Source organism: Labeo rohita, chromosome 24, assembly GCF_022985175.1.
Source record: "Labeo rohita strain BAU-BD-2019 chromosome 24, IGBB_LRoh.1.0, whole genome shotgun sequence".
NCBI classification, from domain to species: Eukaryota; Metazoa; Chordata; class Actinopteri; order Cypriniformes; family Cyprinidae; genus Labeo; species Labeo rohita.
Genome location: NC_066892.1, coordinates 26669444 through 26691892, shown reverse-complemented (window position 1 = coordinate 26691892; position 22449 = coordinate 26669444). Strand labels below are relative to the sequence as shown.

The 22449-nt window shown below is 34.4% G+C and overlaps 1 protein-coding gene across 2 annotated transcripts in view; it reads right to left on the bottom strand.

The window, feature by feature from the left end:
- The window catches only part of nck1b (NCK adaptor protein 1b), a 55695-nt gene extending 33912 nt beyond the window's left edge, over positions 1-21783 (bottom strand). Inside the window, exon 1 of one of the 2 annotated variants that reach the window (XM_051097784.1) lies at positions 21615-21783. The gene's annotated coding sequence lies outside the window, so the exon portion shown is untranslated. Of the gene's footprint in view, positions 1-4934; positions 5032-21614 lie in introns of those variants that run through there. The other variant, XM_051097785.1, reaches the window with a different exon arrangement.
- Between the last annotated feature and the right edge of the window lie 666 nt (positions 21784-22449).

The following is a 22449-nucleotide window of genomic DNA, read 5'->3' as shown; positions in this document are numbered from 1 at the left end:
TACTTCAATTATTTAAAATAAACACTTTTTTCAATGAAAATGGTTAACATGAAGCAAAATTACTTTCATACACTCACAAAAATGTAGATTTCCATTACAAATGATTTCGTATGTTCGATGTTCGTAACCAGAGCTATAAAGACACTACTGTAGTAACCGTGCATAAACTTTCTGAATATATATCTGTGTGTAACTCACTGTAATAATCAGTCATAATAAATTGAAAGCTAAAGCAATGCATGAACCAACCTGAAGAAGTGTGTTCCCCATTAATTCCCGTTTAGAGCCAATCTGAGGACATCTTCTCAACATCCATCAACACGTTCAATAACCCCGATAAGATCAAGAGGAACTGCAGAGGCGATCTGGACCATCTCGCTTTCCTCACGACATGCATCTACTGAAAGCTAACTACAGCTGACATGGGTGAAAGGAGAAATTTGCATGCGAATGCTGTTAACAGACCAAAAAGCACAAAGTAGCTCTACTTTGCAATGGCTATATAAAGAACTGACAGTCTACTCTAAATATAAGAAACGTTCATGGTCAAGTTCTAAGGCAGTATCACATGAATCATTCACAGAAAAGTCAGATGCATGATGTACTGCACAAAGCTCACTGAAAAAAATTATCTAAGATGGCGGACAGAGAATGCGGATTATATCATTCAACACTGAAAAACAATTAAAATAAGGTACACATTTGTTCCAAATACAACGTACTGTTATAGCAAATGTTTGTGTGTTTTTATGTTAATTAGAATACTGATTAGCAAAATGTTAACACATCAAACGCTTCTGAAATCGAAAGTGAGTTACTTTTCACTACATTTCATGAAAACATACTGCTCTGTATTATATGAAACTGAAAGAAACCTAGAAACCAGCTCCAAATAACACAGCAATGTCCACATTTTTATCAAATCACTCTTTTGAACCAATTCTTTTTCAGTGAACCTGTTGAATCAGTTTATAAATCACAATGAACGACTCCTTTTTAAAACCGCACTGCTTCGATCACAGCTTCTGATTGCTGTTCCTTATCTCAAACTGAAAAAAAACAGACTAGTTATGAAATGCAACAGTCTGATTTGTTAATAAAATCACTCTTTTGGACCAATATTTTTCAATGAATCATTACGAATCACTGAACAACTCCTTTGTGAACTGAACTGTTCCAATAACATCTATTTTAGCAGTTTTTATGTTCATCTGAACACTGAGTTGTTAACTTAGTAACATGCTTACATCAAAAGCTACTAGAATCAAAAGACAGTCAAGTTTTACTTCACTCTTTTTGAACAGATCTTTCTTTGGAGCCAATTCTTTTCAATCGACCTGCTGAATTTGGTCACAAATAATACTGAATGACTCATGCAAACTAGCAACATGCTAACATCAAAAGCTGCTGGAATCAAAAGCAAGCTGAGTCTCACTTTACTACATTTTATGAACTGAAAGAAACTGGCTCCGAAACACAAGAGCAAGTGTCCAATTTCTTACCAAAACACCCTTTTGAATCAATTCTTTAATTAACCTCTTGAATCAGTTTATAAATCACATTGAACGACTCCCTTTTTAAAACTGGACTGCTCTGATCGCAGCTTCTGATCGCTGTTCCTTATTATCCCAAACTGAAAAAACCCAGACTGGCTATGAAATGCAAGAATGTGATTCGCTTATAAAATCACTCATTTGGACCAATTATTTTCAATGAACCTGTTGAATCAGTTCATCAATCACACTGAACAACTAATTTGTGAACTGAACTGTTGTTTGCTCATCTGCAATATGTAGGACGTTTCCTGTCAGATATCAAATAGATGTCTATTAGATGTCTTTAAGATGTTTATGATTTAGAATGTATGAAAAATGGACATCTTACAGATGTCTCTCAGATGTTTGTACACAGCAGATGCTTTCCAGATCAAGTGATCTTTAACAGACATTTTGCAGATGTACATGTGCTATCTGGGTAGTCTCACTTCACTACATTTCATTAAAGCATACGGTTCCTTATTACATGAAACTGCTCCAAACAATAATGTCCAAATTGTTAACAAATCACTCTTTTGAACCATGTGTTTTGCAATCCGTTCGATCAGTTCAAAAATCACAATTAACGACTTATTTTTAAAACTAGACTGCTTTGATTGCTGCTTCCAATCACTGTCGCTTGATCTCAAACTAAAAAAACCTAGACTGGCTATGAAATGCAAGAGTCTGATTTGTTAATAAAACAATTCTTTAAGACCAATTATTTTCAATGATTCTATTGAATCAGTTCACCAATCACACTGAACAACTCATCTGATAACAGCTATTTTTAGTACTTTTTATGCTAATTTGAATACGGAGCTGTTAGCTTAGCAAAATGCTAACACACAGAGCACTGCTGGAATCTGAAGCATTTAATGAAAACATACTGTTTTTTATTATATGAAACTAAAAGAAGCTCAGACCGTCTCCGAAACAATAGAAAACAACGTTGAAATTCTTACCAAATCACTCTTTTGAACCAATTCTTTTTCTGTTGAATCAGTTCATAAATCACAATGAACGACTCCTTTTTAAAACTGCACTGCTCTGATCGCAGCTTCCGAACACTGCTCTTTATCATCTTAAACTGATAAAAAAAAAATAGACTGGCTATGAAATGCAAGAGTCTCATTTGTTAATGTAATAATTTATTTGGATCCATTCTTTTCAATTAACCTGTTGAATTAGTTCACCAATCACATTGAACAACTCATTCATGAACTCAACTCTCCCGATATAACAACTACTTTAGCACTTTTTATGTTCATTTGAATACTGAGCTGTTAGCGTAGCAACATGCTAACATCAAAGGCCAGTGGAATCAAAAGACAGTCAAGTTTTACTTCGCTACTTATAAACAAATCTATATTTGGAGCCAATTCTTTTCAATCAACCTGTTGAATTTGGTCTCAAATCACTCATATGCAAACTAGCGACATGCTATCAAACGCTACTGGAATCAAAAGCAAGCTGAGTCTCACTTCACTACATTTCATGACAACATACTGTTCCTTGTTATATGAAACTGAAAGAAATCTAGACCAAATCCAAAAACAAAAGCAATGTACAATTTCTCACCAAATCACTCTTTTGAACAATTCAGTGAACCTGCTGAATCAGTTCAAAAATCATAATGAATGACCCGTTTTTAAAACTGGACTGCTCCGATCCGATCGCAGCTTCCGATTGCTGTTGCTTATTATCTCAAACTGAGAAAAAATAAAGAAAAAATAGACTGGCTATTCATTCTTTTGGACCAATTACTTTCAGTGATCCTATTGAATCAGTTCAATCACACTGAACCACTCATTTTGGAATCAAACTCTTCTGATAAACTATTTTCAGCACTTTTTATGTTTATTTAAATACTGAGCTGTTAGCTTAGCAACATGCTAACATCAAACGCTACTAGAATCAAAGGACAGTCAGGTTTTACTTCACTACATTTCATATTAACATACTGTTCCTTATTATATTGAACTGAAAGAAAACTAGACCGGCTCCACAATGTGTGATTTTCCAACAAATCATTCTTTTAAAACAAATTCTTTTCAATTAACCTGTTGAATTAGGTCACAAATCACTCATACGCAAACTAGCGACATGCTAACATCAAACGCTACTGGAATCAAAAGCAAGCTGAGTCTCACTTCACTACATTTCATGAAAAGATACTGTTCCTTGTTAAATGAAACTGAAAGAAATCCAGACCGAATCCAAAAACAAAAATTTCTTACCAAATCACTCTTTTGAACAATTCTTTTTCAGTGAACCTGTTGAATCAGTTCAAAAATCACAATGAACGACTTGTGTTTAAAACTGGACTGCTCCGATCGCTTTCAATCACTGTTGCTTCTCATCTCAAACTGAAAAAAAAAAAAAAAAAAAAAAATGGCTATGAAATGCAAGCATCTGACTTGTTAATAAAATCATTCTTTTGGACCAATTCTTTACTGAATCAGTTCAATCACACTGAACAACTCATTTTGGAACCAAACTAACTTTTTTAGCATTTTTATGTTAATTTGAATACTGAGCTGTTAGCTTAGCAACATGCTAACATCAAACGCCATCAAAAGACAAGTTTTACTTCACTACATTTCATATTAACATACTGTTCCTTATTATATTAAACTGAAAGAAAACTAGACCGGCTCCACAATGTGTGATTTACTAACAAATCATTCTTTTAAACCAAATTCTTTTCAATTAACCTGTTGAATCAGGTCACAAATGACACTGAACAACTCATGCACACTAGCGACATGCTAACATCAAACGCTACTGGAATCAAAAGCAAGTTGAGTGTGACTTTATCACTACATTTCATTAAAGCATACTATTCTGTGTTATATCGAACTGAAAGAAAGCTAGACCGACTCCGAAACACAATGTTTGATTTGTTAAAAATGATTCTTTTTAACTAATTCTTTTCAATGAACCTGTTGAATCAGTTTATAAATCACACTGAGCAATGCAACTGCAATCTGAGTCACTCTGGTTGCAACTATTTTTAGTATTCTTTTAATGATAATTAGAACACTGAACTCTTAGCTCAGCGACATGCTAACATCAAACGCTACTGGAATCAAAAGCGCGTCAAGTCTCCAGTTCAGAGCTTTATTTGTATGTTTCGTAAAGACGCTGCCTATGTAAAAAGTTGCAAATCAGTTTCCTACAAGGTTCCTTCTTAGTTAGAATGCATCTTAGAAGGTAACAGTCTACGTTGTCAGCTTTTTAATAGGCCCCATGTTTCACAAACATACTATATACAATGCTTTTCAGGCTAACGACTACATCTAGAGTGCTTCCAATTCCACTTTACACATAAACAGCTAATAAATAATTTCCTGGAGGATAAACACTAAAAATGCACAAAAACTAAAAGGATCCCACCTTATCTGAAACCTGCAGATTCATTACTGACACTTTCCAGTCTTGACATTAATAACATCTTTGTGACATTGTGTCTTCATCTTCATATTCCTGCTAAGAATCTGAAGTGTTCACTGGTTAACAGGTAATCCTGCTGTGTTCTTGTAACCTACAGCAAGGTTCACCACTCCCCTGAAACCTGTTACTACTAACCTGCACATTCAAGAAAGGCGAGCATGTGCACTGCAAACTGAAACGAACAAGGTCTACAGCTGGCTTAGCAGTGCTGCAACCATTGCGGCAATGGAGCTAGACCACACTTAACACATTCTGCTGCAGTTTAAGAGTGCACAACTTCCTCTCTCTATTGTGTCTCGCTGAGGTGAGAGGGTGATAGCGTCGCTCACCGCTTCCTTTAGTTCTTCTGTAACGTCTCAGCCCGCCACAAGGGCCTGACGAGCGTATGGCGGGCGCGTGATGAGTGACGGACAGCCGAAGGCGCCCACCCTGGAGATCTGACGGGCTGGGAGACGCTTTCATGTGCCATCGCAGACAGTAGGGATGCCGAGAGAGGGGGCGACAGGGGAGTGATGGGTAATGATGAATGGCAGAATTAATGAGGGTTAAATTACAGAGTAATGCCACTTTCCATACTGTGGTATGTATGGGTTTTTTTAAGTGAGTCTTTGCATCATTATGTGTGTTATGGGTATACATTTCACCTAAGGATCAGTAAAGTATATCCATCCGTCAGTATGAATCACACTGAACGTCTCAAGGTGTTTAGTCAAACGTTCTATTTTAAAATAAAAAAAACTTAAACAAAAAATGTTGTAGGGGTGATATTAAAGTGGCCCCTATTATGGATTAAAAAAGGTTCATATTTTGGTTTTGGGAGTCCCCAACAAGAAGTTGACATGCATGCAAGATCATAAAACACTTTTATTGTCTTATAATATGCATATTTTTACCTTATTTGTTCAATGACTCCCAAACGGTTCGTTAAAACGAATCATTTGTCCAAACCACTCCTTTGCTGACACTAATCTACGGTGATTGGTCCGATGACCCAGTCTTTTGTGATTGGTTTAACGTGCAGCGAATTTCAAACACAGAACGCCCATCACCGTTACTCTAGCCCACACCTCGGTGGTAAACAACAACACCCAAACAACCATAGTATATGAATCAACCAAACGCAGAAACGTATTGATAAAACACTGCAGCTTGCACACCAACGTATTGTTCTATTCTTTATCAGAACTTCAAGTAATAACAACGACAAACATTCACTATTCATCAACACATTTCTAGACAATAGCGAGTGAACAGATAAAGCTGTCAGCCGGTTAGCCAGAGACCTACGAGCTGCACGGAGCGAACACAACACACACACACACACACACACACAACTAAATATGTATTTTGCATGATACAGAGTAATGTTACATGAGAGCAACACGTTTTAAAGGATTACTCCACTTTCAGAATAAAAATCTCCTGATAATTTACTCACGACATAATATTAGACCACATAACACAGCTACGTCTTTGAACAATCGCTAAAAAATACAACCATCAATTATTAAATCACACTTACAGGTAGAGGTTCAGAGGAGCAAGCCGGTCCAAATAAACTGGTCACTGATCCATCTTTTAAGAGCAAGCCTTTGAATTTACACTGCCAGCCAAAAGTTTGGAATAATTATAAAAACCTATAAAAATTGATAGAAAATTAATTCAAATGGTACAATTGTGAAATATTATTACAATTTAATTGAACAGTTTTCTATGCAAATGTGTTTTAAATTGTAATTTGTTCTTGTGATGACAGAGCTTAATTTTTAGCATCATTACTCCAGTCTTCAATGTCACATGATCATTCATATATCATTCTAATATTCCAAAATATAATAACATTTCACAATTTTACTGTTTTACTCAGTTTTGGTGAGTATAAGAAAGCAGAAATATTACAAACCTTTGGCCGGCAGTCTATATTTTAGTTTATTTCAGCTAATGAAATAAATATTATAAATAATGATAATAAATAGTTTTAGTTAACAATAACAAGATTGGTTACTCTACTTCTGTAAATTCATACTTTAGAGTATTTGTATTTTAGAAAACTTACTTTACTACTATACTTCATTACATGTCATTAAATTATACTGTTCCTTGGTATTCTAAACTACAAAAAATCCCCAGACATGCTCCAAAATATGAATCATTCATTTGGGCCGATTATTATAAATTTAATCACTCATTTTCCTGAACAACTCATTCACAAACGTGCAGCTGCCCTGATCACAGCTATTCTCCAGTTCACAGCTCACTGATTAAGTGATCAGTTCTCGGCTGAATTGGTCACGTCAGACTCAAAATGAGTCAAGAACCAGCAGTAATACGATCCTCAAGTGTGCTGAAGATTTGACTGATGGTACAAACACTCTCTGTATCAACATACAATTCCACTGATTCAACTCCAGGTTACGTCATAAAACGTCAACTTCCATGACTAAATACTGACCCAGCAGATCGGAACTGCTAGTTTATGAGGTAGAATTGGCCGTTCTGGTGGACTAGCAGTAGCTGTCGGCCAGCGCAAGCTCCCAGACGCTGTAACCTAATGCCTCTGACAGGGAGCTCAAATCACAGGCTCTGGTGCCTGCTGGAATGCAATCTGTGTGTTTTCCCCCTCCAGCACTGCCTCACTTCCTCTAACACATCACACACACAATGACGGACTAGCAGCAGAGGAGCAGAACCTAAACCAGAAGATCTTAAACAGATGTTTGTTGTTTGACACTGCAAACTGGTATCATATTATATTTTCATTTATTAAAATCATAAACACACTTGTTTGCTGGGCAAACATTTAAACTAGGGGTGTAACGGTACACATATTCGAAAATTTTCGGTACGGGTCACATGTGTACAATGTACAAGTACATCAAGTTCATTTAAAAACTGCATTATGTGCGATTTACATGTTTGCATACAAATTTTTTAAAGTTAAGTGTTAATTACTACATTTAAAAATAAATAGTGATTAAATTTAAGCTTGGGTTAAAGGAGAAGTCCACTTCCAAAAAGATTCACATATAATGTACACACCCCCTTGTCATCCAAGATGTTTATGTCTTTCTTTCTTCAGTCATAAAGAAATTATGTTTTTTGAGGAAAACATTTCAGCATTTTGCATGGAGAATGTAATGGACTGATATGGTGCCCCGATTTTGAACTTCCAAAATGCAGTTTAAATGCGGCTTCAAACGATACCAAATGCAGTTGTAAACGATCCCAGTTGAGGAAGAAGGGTCTCATCTAGCGGAACTTCTAAAGATCTCCTTTTGTGCTCTATGGGTTAAAACAACATAAGACTGAGTAAATGACAACTTACATTTTTGGGTGAACTATCCCATTACTTCAAAAGTCACTAAAAGCCTATTTTCCATAAGCACATATCCTATTTTCCAACTTGAACGGCCTTAGAAAAGCTCAAGTTTAAAAAACGATTCATCATCTTAAAGAAAACCTCTCTCTGTGTGCTTTATCTAGGCCAAGGTTCAGATACCCCCTGCCCCCTGTCGATGAGGAAGGCCATATAATATCAGAGCAGCTGAACACACAAAACATGATCATGCAATAGTCATTTATGTGGTGCTAATATTGACGTGAGGTTTAGAGGAGAAATCCAGGCCTGTTGATTTAGGCAGAGTACGTGGAATGAGCGCCGCTTACGTAAGTGTGTTAAACAGGATGGCCACACAGGCCCCTGAAGGACACAAATTCAGTTTATTAGGCCTTATATAGGGCTCCGACATGGGACGACCGCTTGAGATGGACTAGAGCAAAAGTCATACAAGGAAACGGCTCAGTTCACAAAAGACCTTAATATCTTCGGCCTGAAAACTCCCTGAGGGCTTCCTTTGACATTTTCCATAATAAAACCACTCATGATCAGGCTTATGATCGTGTTAACAGACTTTCAGTGTCTTTGGATAGTTATTGCAATTCATATTTCAACAAACCCCACATTCGAAGTATTAATCTTTAGCGTGTAACCCGTCCCGCGCTATTCGTACTACAGATATGAATGATAGCTCAAATCATGCATTTTCTTGAGGCCAGATGTGCTAATCACACTGATGATTTTGCATTAAAAACCTAAATTCCACTCAAAGTACTGTACACATTTTCTTCACAAAATGTAAAAATCTAGTAGCATTCATAACAAAATTTATATTCAGGAGTCAATCGCCAATAAAAGCACTAATAAATGAAGAGTCAAAATAAAGTCTTGGCAGTACACGTAAATCTGGAGTCATCTGGTTGCCATTACAGAAGAATTAGACCAAATGCATTATATCATGTGGTAACAGCATGATCATAATTTAACCATGCATTTCCTCACAAGGCACAATAAAATGAATTAACCCTATAGCGGTTTAACCACAGAACCTATTTAGTGCATTAAAAAAAAAAAACACTGCCTTCCTGCAGAGCCAGATTTTTGCTTATAGGCACAAAGTGTGGTCCACTTTGTAACTTAAATCAGCCAAGAATCAGCCTTTAGGCAACAACTTGTAACAACTTTTTAACAACTTCGAACAACTTTTAAAATCTGAACACATTTTAAAACATTAGGCAACATCTTTGCAGACTTAATGGCTAAAAGGCAGGAACACTCAGTTTTAAAAGTTTAAAGAGTCAGCAGATATTGGGAAACTGGAGTTGTGATTCCATCCAGTTGGATCATAAACATGTTTGATATTCTGAAGCGATTTTGAAACATCAGCTGCGTCCAAATAATATACTGTCTAGTATGTACTAGGACTGTCACTAATGATTATTTTAGTAATCGAGTAATCTTCCGATTAATTGTCTAATTACATTTTTTTGTAGTAGTAAAAACAAACCTACGTAAACAATAGACATTTGTTTAAATAATATGCAATTTAAAATTACTTAAAATACATATATAATTAGGCCTGAAACAATTCCTCGAGTAACTCGAATATAAAAAAAAATCAGAGGCAAATTATTTGCCTCGAGGCTTCGTTTAGTCCATTTACTGTAACTACACACGAAACACTGTGTTTCCCCACAAAGCATTATTACTGACGCACAACCCGATAAACGTTGGACATATTCATATATAAATATGTACATATACATATACATATATATATGTACATATACATATACATATACATATATATATATATATATATATATATATATATATATATAAAACTTGCACTTTAACTTGCAGTTACAAATGCATAAGTAATATTTTGTTATTTTTAAACAATATATATATATTATTATAATTGATATAATTGATATATTTGTATTTGCATTTTAAAATACAATTTGGCATATAAATAAAATGTAAAATTTGGCATATAAATGCATTAAATGGGTTTAGTTTTCATGGTTATTAATGTATGCAATTTCAACAATAAAAATATTAATTTTTCTAAAAAAGAAACAAATTAGTTGTTTATTTTAAGAGACCTATCTTACTTTCTCTTGTATATTTAGGGCCCGAGCACCGGTGGTGCGAGGACCCTCTTGGAATTGCTCTGTTTATTATTATTATTATTATTTTTATTCTTCTTCTTCTTCTCCAAAATGAATCGCATTTTTGAGGGCCTAAACATGCACGAAAAGTCATGAAACTTTGCACACGCACCAGAACCGGCGAAAATTTACATCTGATATGGGTTTCAGAAGTGGGTGTGGCAAAATGGCTCGACAGCGCCACCTATACACTTTCAGCGGAGTGCGCCTTGAGCTACGTTTCACGTACGTGTATGCAAATTGGTACACACATGTAACACACCAATACCTACAAAAAAGTCTCTTGGGGCAAAATCCGAAAACCAACCGGAAGTCGGTTATTTTTTATTTTTCCAGCAAATTTTGTCTCATTTTTGCCATTTCCAGGCATCGTACTTGAACGAACTCCTCCTAGAGATTTATTCAGATCAACACCAAATTTGGTCAGTCTAATCTAAAGGCCTTTGTGACGTTAAATTGCGAAGATCTAGAGTTTTCACTGGAGGGCGTGTCCGTGGCAGCCTGTCAAACTTCGATGATTCGCCATGAAAAAGGAAGTTGTTATAACTCAGCCATACAATATCTGATCTGCCACAAACTTCACATGTATGATAAGACTCTGGTCCTGAACACATATCCATGACCATATTCAGGTATAGTTATAGCGCCACCTGCTGGTAACAGGAAGTGACATGTTTTACGCTGTGAGAAACTCCTCCTACAGATTTCATGAAATCAACATTATATATGGTCAGTCTAATCTAAAGGCCTTTGCGATGTTAAATTGTGAAGATCTTGAGTTTTCATTGAAGGGCGTGTCCGTGGCGGCCTGACAAAGTTCGATGTTTCGCCATGGGAATAGAAGCTGTTATAACTCAGCCATACAATGCCCGATCTGCCCCAAACTTCACATGTTCGATAAGAGTCCTGGCCTGAACACATCTAGAGGCCAATATTCAGTTATTATCATAGCGCCACCTATTGGCAAAAGGAAATGACTTATTTTACATTAACTTAAACATGCAATGTCTGATCTGAACCAAACTTCACATATTTGGTAAGAGTACTTGCCTGAAGACATCTAAAGACCAATATTCAGATATAATCATAGCGCCACCTGTTGGCAGCAAGATATGTAATGTCTTACACTAGCTCAAGCATACTGTGTTCAATCTGCACCAAACTTCATATATTTGACAAAGCTTCTGGCCTAAACACATCTACATGCCAATATTCAGTTATAGACATAGCGCCACCAACTGGCAGCAGGAAGTTTGGCACATATAAATGACTTTGACAGATTCCTTTTAAATTTACTATGTGAAAAGCATAGTGCCCACCATTCGCCTCCGATCGGCGGTGAGCCCGGGTGCGAGGGCCCTTTCATCGCTGCTTGCAGCTTTAATTAGTATTGCTCTTTAATAAAGAAAATGACTTCTTATCCGTTTACTCAATTAATCGATGGAATAATCAGTAGAATACTCGATTACTAAATTAATTGATAGCTACACCCCTATATATATATATATATATATATATATATATATATAATAGCAATGAGTCAATAATAATTAATTCAAATAAATTAATAAATTATCAAAAGCAAGCAATCATGTTTTTTAGAACAAAACTGATAAAATACATACTGTATTATAAACAGAGCTAACGTACACTATGCATTATAACAAATGACTGTAGAGAGTGCCAGTGGCATGACAATTGTGTTTTTACATTTTACTGCGCAATCTAATTCTTGTTCAATATTGATTAAAGAACATTTAAATCAAATGTCCACTTTATTGCATTTTGCCAGTGTTGAGTAATCGGGAATATATGTGGAAATGGCACATTCCACATATTAAGCCCATTTAATAATCATAATAAAGCATAATGCTATATTGAATTCACGAAGGCTATGATTCAATTAAACAAATATTTGCGATGCAGGTTTAATATATGTGCTTTAATTATGTGCAATACGCTTTAAATATGTGCAAACGCTGCTACACAAACTGTTATCATGCATGTACATGTGTGGAGAGTCTCAAACTCCATCTCTGCATGTTGTTGTGAGTTTGGGTTTATTATAACGTTCATCTGGGAACGCAACTTGCGTTATTTCATCAGATTTGTCAGGTAAATAATCTATAAATCTACGCAAACACAGGAGAATACGTCATTATCTTTCTCAATATGCTAACTATTCATTGCAATTTCAAAATAAGTTAAAACCATCACTCTGAGTTTACACGTTTTGATGTCCACATACTTGAGACATTACAGTGGCTGTAGCTTTTCTAATATAAAGAAATATTAAAGATTAAGTGGACATTTGAATGAAATATTTTTGAGTCAATATTAAACAAGGATTAGATCGTGCAGTAAAGTGTAAAAACAATCGCAAGGCCGTTGGCACCCTCTGCAGTCATTTGATATAATATATAATGTACATTAGCTCGATTGTTTATAATACATTATGCATTTTAACAGTTTTGTTCAATAAAACTATATGATTACTTATTTTTAATGCTTTATTTGAAACTAATTATTATTGCCTATTATTGCTATTATATGTATTCTATGTCATTTTAAAGGCTATTGTTCACTATGTGTCTATTTTATTACTACAAAAAAAAAGATACTAATATATTCTCCTGTGTTTGCATAGGTTTCTAAATGATCAACCTTACAAATCTGATGAAGTGGCGCACACTGCGTTCCCAGATGAACGTTATAATAAACCCAAACTCACAACAATATTCAGAGAGGATAACAGTTTGTGTGGAGCAGCATTTACTGAGACCGCAGTCGCATATACGTAACCTAAACCCATGTAAATATTTAAAGCGCACATATATAACCTGCATCGCATTTATTTATTTAATTAAATCGTAGCATTTGTGAATTAATGGGAAAATGGGTTTCATGAATTCTCTAATAATGTGTTTCATGAATTCTCGTCCATCGAATGCACCACTTCCGGTATTTTGCCGGTTACTCGACATAGGCAAAATGCAATAGAGGATTTTTTGTTTTGTTTTGTTTTTGTTTTTTTTTTGTTTTTAAATTGAGTACTCGAATTGAGGAACGATGAATTGACCCCTAGTATGTACTACAACAGATTTGAAATGTACTGCACTTACTTCTATATAATGTAAACATGGGTATTATGAATACAATTCAGATATACTATACATCAGCCAAGTTTTTACTTTCATGTGACCTATTAGCATCAGTTGCGTTGCTTCACTGCCATTCATATCCTCTCTCATCTTCTCCTGTAGCCTCATGGGATAGTAAAATGTCCATGAAATGCACACTTCAGAATCTTCAGCTTACTGTTTTTTGAATACTATGAATTTGGACACACTACTCCACATAATGTTTTTCACCTACTAAATCAGGGGTGCCCAACCCTGTTCCTGGAGATCTACCTTCCTGCAGAGGTTAGTTCCAACCCTAATCAAACACACCTGTCTGTAATTATCAAGTGCTCCTTCAGATCATAATTATTTGGTTCAGGTGTGTTTGATCATGGTTGGAGATGAACTCTGCAGGCAGGTAGATCTCCAGGAACACGGTTGAGCACCCCTGTACTAAATAATATTGCTTCGGATGCAGTAATTGTTTGTTCATCATGCATGTCCTAGCAACAAGGCACATGTTTCTGTAAGAGTTTGTTCAGAATGATTTAAAAATGGTGTGCAATCCTTTGTCGTTTAGTGTACGATGCCCAGTTTTACTTCTCTAACTATTAAGCATGCATGTGCACATGTTCGATAGTAAGTGCAAAACTGCAGTCTGAGTCTCTAAATAAACCAAACTCAGACTTTCGGTTGACTCAAAAGAAAGAACGAAGTGAAAAAAGGGCCGAGTTGTTGTCATTTAGTATGTTTAAAAGTAAAAAAAGCAGCTTAAGACGTGTTCACATTTGCATGCATTGTGTTACTGATGCACCATGGAATAAAGCAATTTAATAAGGCAGTTTAACAGCAGTTTCCTCTCAGCTCCATCATGAGGATGAATTCACTGCTGCAATCAAAATATCTTCCGATTTGTAAACCACACAGATATCATGTCCGGAAAGCTTTCAAAAGGTGAAGTAGATACAGTGGCTTTATCTTTCATTGTATTTCTAACAGATAGCATCCCATGAGACCCGCCACAATGGCAAACAAACACATTAGTGCACTAAATCCTGCAGCACAGAAGGCCTGTGAACAGGCTAAGTGGAAAACAGTCATTTCACACACCGAACACCTGTTTTTCTCTTGGCCTATTTTACAGATCAAGGTCAAATGCTTAAATATTTCAGTTTCTCCGTTTTTCCTGCTCAAACACACAGGTGACGCACCATTTCAAGTGCAAAGCCTATAAACCCCACACACAAACTTATATCAACATAAAACTCTAACTGTAAATGAGACGCATTTCCAATTAAAACAGGATGTTAAGAAAACAAAAATGTTAAGAAGAACTTAATTTTATCTATCAGGAATTGATTGCGGAGTAATTCAAATTTATGCAACCTAGCTGATGTTACTACATCCTGAAAGATTATGAAAATGATTTTATGATTTTTCTGTGGAACAACGAAAAATGTAACAATGAAAGTAAACAGGGACGATTTGATTTTATCATCTTCAAGTCATCTAACAAGGTGAACTCAAGAGTCTGTGGCTGATTTTCAGGCCCTATAAGGCCATGAAACATTGAAATACACAGAGGAAATACCACAACAGTCCTCTCTATCATGGTTTAAAACAAACCATAATAAACAGATGCTTACCAAATCAGTCTCTGAATACAGAACTGAAAATTGCATGATAACCATAAACGCATTTTCTATTACCACTTTGTTCTCCTTTATTTCTTCTTTAAAACATACCATGACTATTAAAAAAAAAAAAAAAAAAAAATGATGATCCGACATTCTTAAAATGGTCTGTTAAAACCATATAGGTCACAAAACTCTACGGTTCCGACAGAGCTTCCCTTTCATATCATTTGCAATTTCAAATTTGTGGTGACATTTTTTGGAATAAATAGAATAAATGAATATTTTGCTATTTGTCTGGGCAGACCAACATTGTTTTGTTATTTTTAACGATGGATTTGATGGCTTCTTTAATATGTAACATTTAAAGACGAGGGTAAAATAAAGTTAATAATCTATATATAAAATGCATTTCAAAAGTATTTGTAAAAACTAACGTAACCTTCTTACAACAAAAAAGTAGCAATTTGTTTGTTTTAATTAAAAAAAAATAAAAATCACTAGGATATAAAAGTGGCCACACATAAGACTTTCTCCCTTGTGGCCTCATTTTGTTTGCTTGAGTAGGTTTAACTATATGAACTTACTCGAGCACACAGCATTACTGTGAAATAGAGAACAGAAACACGTGTTTGGTGAATAAGGACAGATCTGGGTATTGCAGCAGTTTCCTGATGCACAATACTTCCACCTTTTTAGTGTCTTACACTTGTTTTCAAGTGATTTAAGGCTAGAAATACAAGTTAAGATACATAACAGCCAATGCAACACAAGCCTGCAGTGCCATAGTACAAACTTAACACGCTTTTGTGTTACTGTGACTGTAATAAATCTCAGGGGGCGATAGATTTACCTTCAAATGTCTGGGCCATTAAACCAATGCATGTCAAGCAAGATTCTGTTCATAATGTGGCTTTGCCATGACAGTAGTTACTGTAAGTTAGACCAAAGATGGCAGCTGTTTGCCACAAATGTATTGCTCCAAATGCAACAAACATGGGTTATGAATTAATGTATTTCAACAATTTAGGGCCCCTATGATTTCTGCATTATCTGCAGAATCTAGTCAAAAAAAAAATGAAATTTACTGTAATACAGAATGTAATATAACATGGAATGGAATAGAGAAAGTTATTAAGTTATTAAGTTTTTAATATGAATTAAACTGATTAGGACATGCTTTGTGATTATTAAAATTTAATTAAAATGGACCAGACAAATCAAAACATAAAACAATTTTTTTTTTTTTTTGGGGAAAATAAAAAGTATTTCATAGTGTCCTAAATGTGTCATTTTTGTTAAAATTGTAATAAATTGTTGCATTTTCATAATTCAATAAAGTAGACATGTTTTTTGATTACTAATATTTAATTTGACCATTAAAACAGAGTCCAGAAATAAGAAAGAAAAACAGAAATGGTGGAAAGACTCATATATATATATATATATATATATATATATATATATATATATATATATATATATATATATATATATATATATATATATATATATATATATATATATATATATATATATATATATATATATATATATATATATATATTTATTACTTATTTATTTATATATATATATATATATACACACACACATATACATATACATATACATATATATATACACATATATACACACTACCGTTCAAAAGTTTGGGGTCAGTAAGACTTGTAATAGTCTTTAAAGAAGTCTCTTATGCTCATCAAGGCTGCATTTATTTGATTAAAAATATAGAAAAAAAACAGTAATATTGCAAAATGTTTTTACAATATAAAATAATGTTTTTTATTTTAACATACTTTAAAATAGAATTTATTCCTGTGATGAAAAGCTGAATTTTTATCAGCTGTTACTCCAGTCTTAAGTGTCACATGATCCTTCAGAAATCATTCTAATATGCGGATTTATTATTAGAATGATCAATGTTGGATAATATCAACAGTTGTGCTGCCAAATATTTGTTGGAACCTGTGATTTTTCTTTTTTCAGGATTCTTTCATGAATAACAAGTTTAAAAAGTACAGTGTTTATTCAAAATATAAATATTTTATAACAATGTAAATTATTTATTATTAACTTTTAATAAACTTTTAATTATTAACTTAATACATCCTTGGTGAATAAAAGTATTAATTTCTTAAAAAAAAAAAAATTATATATATATATATATATATATATATATATATATATATATATATATATATATATATATATTATTACATTATTACAATTACATTAATTTTAATATATTAATTTTGACATTTTTAAAAAGGTTGGGGAAACAATCCTGTTTATTACTGTTATTAAAGTACTGTTAAATGATTAATCACGATTAATCGGATCCAAAGTAAAAGTTTTTGTTTACATAATACATGTGTATACTGTGTATATTTGTTATGTATATTAAAAAAAAAGAAAGAAAAATATTTACATGTATTTATATGTACATTCATACAATTTGTATTATATATACATATTTATGATACATAAACAAAATTTTTTCTTAAATATATACATGTATGTGTGTGTATTTTCATATTCATAATAAATATACACAGTACACAGACATACATTATGTAAACAAACATTTTTATTTTGGATGTAATTAATTGCGATTCATGGTTAAACAGCCCTAGTTTAAAATATTTAAGAAAAAAAGAAACATACTGAAGGATGAATCAGTCACAAGATCAAATTATGCATTCAGAAAATAGGGTGTATAAAAAAACATTAAGATATAATAATTTAAGATATTAAAATATATAGATAATGCATAACATATAATAAATAATACATATATAAAAATGTATATACATTTAAACACAGTCATTAGCATTCAAACAGCAAATGTTCTGTATAGAAAAAAAGAAACAACGAATCACAATAAAACCATATTTAAGGCCGAGCACAGTCTCAGCAAACTTAAAGTCCCAGAAACGTAATACTGCAGTAGCTTTTGGCCGACTGCACTGACAAAAGCAGTGAAAGACAGACGCGTGCGGCAAATCAATGCCACGTCACTGCAGGCGCCTGAACAGCAGGTGCTGCTCTGAGAGCGGGGGGTCACGAGGACTGAATGGGACCGCTGTGCTTCCACAGGCACGTTCGGGGACGGTGGGGTGAAGAAAAGAGACGGGTCCCCGCAGACCGCAGATACACCGTCCAATTTCTGTGAATCCCGCGCACAGGGGGACTCTCCCCTCACGGAGGAAATGGCAAAATATAAATAGCTGCTTTCACCATTTTCCCAACCCTTTCTCCTTGATCCCGGGCCCCTCTGCTCAGCGGGATCCGGGGCCCCAGACAAAATGTCTCTCGCTCATTCATTTGAGTTTGCTCTCTAGCTCGCTCTCTCTCTTTTTAACTTAATGAGAGGCTGTGGAGAGAGCTGTCAGTGTGACAATAATTACAGAAACTCACCAGCTGCAACAGGCCCCGGGGCCCCAAAACACTCATACACACAACTGTGAGGTCATGGAAAAAGCAAAAAAAAAGCAACGCTACTGTATCTCAGCCATCTCCCAGACGCTGAATACTGGGTTACTGTAATAAGACGACAGTAGAGAATCAAATAACAGTAGTTATGACTGTTCATCCCTGTAATTCAGATAATGTCAAGCTCAGTCATACAGGCCTTACTCAGTGCCACCAGATAAACACCAAACCACAGAAAGGGCCATATTGGCAGCTGAGTCACTGGCTGGACCAGGTGTGTATGAATACGTGTGTGAAAAATGAAAATAAGACAATAAAAAGCTGGACGTACCACCTGACAGGAGGTGATGTGTGTGCAGATTTCTGCAGGGCAATGCACCGCACCGCACCCAACATGCCACAGAAACACATGTGATCGACTGGAAAAAACATATCCTGTCACAAATTACAAAGAAATTTTGGAAATGCATGTGTAAAGTTATGGGGGTTGTGGGTGTTTGTCAGGGTGTTTGTAAGGGTGTTTCTATGCGGTTGCTAAGGTGTCCTGGTTTTTAACGTGTCGCAATGTGGCTGCCAGGGTGTTATGGGTGGTTTCTAAAACAAAGATCAAGTTTCTGGGATATTCTGATCTGTAGACATGACTTCAATGCATTGTTTTGATCATCGTCAGGCAAAAATAATTTCTTAGAATAGCACATCCCTACTCTACATTCTACACAATGTGACATTATTGCATGTAAAGTGCCAAGTTTAAGGTACAAATGAGCCCTGAAACTGTTAAATTCAACTATTTTGGTTTCGTTTTTAACAAATGTGACCCTGGACCACCAAAACAGTCATAAGAGTCAGTTTTTTGGGTCACAATTTATAGATCATCTGAAAGCTGAATAAATAAACTTTCCACTGACGTATTGATGTTAGGATAGGACAGTATTTGGCCGAGATAAGACTATTTGAAAATCTGGAATCTGAGGGCCTGAAAAATCAAAATACTGAGAAAATCACCTATAAAGTTGTCCAAATGCAGTTCTTAGCAATGCATATTACTAACCAGAAATTAAGTTTTGATATATTTACTGTAGGAAATTTACAAAATATCTTCATGGAACAAGATCTTTACTTAATATGATGATTTTTGGCATAAAAGAAAAATCGATAATTTTGACCCATACAATGTATTTTGGCTATTACGACAAATATACCCTCGCTACTTAAGACTGGTTTTGTGGTCCAGAGTCACAAAGGGCTAATTTTCTATGGTTTACACTTTTACAGAACCATTTTACCAATATTTGTGATGTATAAATACAATTTAAAACCCTGCCTTGCGAGATTTTGCAATAAAATTTGTTTAAAGTTTTTTCTAATGCATTTTAAATACAACAGAATGGATAACAGGGTTGTGTATCGAGACTAAATTATGATTTAGCATTTATTCTTATAATAACTTAATAATAGGGTGAAATGGTTGAGCCTGACAATTACAATCAATACCTGAATGAGTCCTAAAATATATAGACATTGGAATGAAACCTGTTATTGTCCACCTGAATAAATTAAAATAAACACATATTTCTTAGCATTCATAATAAAAGGAATATGAGGTGGGAGAAGCCAGCCTCTTGCAAAACAGTGTATTCTTACCTGTTTTCCAATATAAATATACACAAATCAAGATTAATTTACATGAGACGCTAAATTATTTATTAATTTTGATTATTATTATTGCTTTCTGGAAAAAAAAAAAAAAAAAAAACGCTTAAAATAAATAAATAAAAATAAATAAAAAAATATTTTTCCTCAATGCACTAGCAGACATTTTTGTCTCGTTTTAGGCTTGCTACTCATATCTTGATTTAAGAAAGCTTGGATGTTTGAAGTGGAAAAAATAAAATTAATAAGGAAAATATGTTTTCATAACATAAGAGGTCAGGCTGTCCCACCTTAATAACACTAGAAACACAAGCACAAGAATCTACTTTTATTTCAATGTATTAATTTCTACTTTTCAGTATTAATTTAGTGTTAGATCAACCACATGAGACACTAAAATGTACCTTATTTGTGGAATGTGCTATTTTCAACTAAATGACACTTCTGCGTTTGCTGAGAAATCTCACACGAATTTGACTGTAACTCACAGTTCGATGTGAAAATAATGAAAATACATTAAGTAATGTACCATGACATTCAACAGAAAACAGCTGATTTATACAGACCAATTCCACCCTGAAATGACCCATCAGATCACAAACCAACATTTAGATACTAACTAAGTGTACAGCAACTAAATCAAGTTGTTGTTTCTGTCTACTTAGTGTTGTCTTGATAACTGTTGCATAATACATCAACATGATCTTTAATCACATACCAGTGAGGAAATCCCATCTAAACAGATGTCACAATCAAAAACCATAATCATATCTCATGGACAATGATGGAATAGCGATATCTGCAGTTTAGAGCAAATAAAACAGCCTTTTATTTTAACAAAGACCCCTGTAAGGCTAACAGCACTGCATTGTGCTCTGAGATTTCAATGCAAATGCCTTAAAGGCCTGTTGAAAACAAACATTAGCTGTTTGTGCAGATTCGTGTTTTAATACGAATCATTTCTCAAGCCACTTTCCAACATTTTTATATATATATCTAACGTTGTGAATGTAATGCAATGCAATTAGTCCTGAAATCACAGCAATCTGAGGCCTGACCACAGCCTTTACCCAATTCTTTAACAATCACACTGATTTATCTGTAACACATCTCTATGATTGTTTCCTTCTTCTTTTGTGTCTTCCGTTATAAAGATAATTATTTCTACCTAGAACAGCCATCGGATTTATTGCTTTAGTTCTATACGATACAATCAGAGCATAAACTCTCATAAATATCTGTCGTCTTACCCTTCAGTGATCCGATGTGCACCCCTGACTCCCGTGTATCCAGCTCACACTCGATGATCAGCACTATTTAGATCACAGGCGTGATTTTTAGCTACATATTCGCTGATGGTTTCACGGGAAAGGTTTTCTATGTATCCAGCGTGAGAACTGCCGTTGTACTCAAAGAACTGCTGCGCTATCTAACCTGCTGAAGGAGGCGGGGTTGACTACAGCTTACTCGTTTACCCATTGGTTAGCCAAGAACGATCTCTCTGCTCATTGGTCAGTGCGCACGTCCATCAACTGTATACGCTGGGCTCGTCCCGAAAGTAGCTAAATATTACACGGGGCAATGTGGAGTTTTGGCAGTGGGTCAGTTTCGCAATTTACAATTTTCATAATAATCTTTTATATTATATTATTATATCTTACATGATCATATGTTAATCATAATATTGTTAATAATATCTGTATTTTTTATATTAAATTTTATTATATTGCATTGTATTACCAGTAGGAGATTTCTGTTATCCATGATACAATGCAGTCCAAATGTCCGAAATCACATGGATATTTGTTTGTTTATATTTTATTTGTATGAAAAATATGTATTTTTGAAGACTTTTAAAGAAAATGCTATGGCTAAAAACCAAGAGAAATATTTAAATATTTAAATTAATATATTTTAATATTTTACATTTTTTGCCACGCTGATCATGTTTTCATCAGGGTTTAAAAAATGTAAGTTCATGTCAGTTTAAGTGCTGCTGTCACTAAAACAAAAGAGAGACATATTTTTTAGTTTTTTATATTGGCAATATAATTAAACATTATCAAAAACGTAAATAATCTAAAT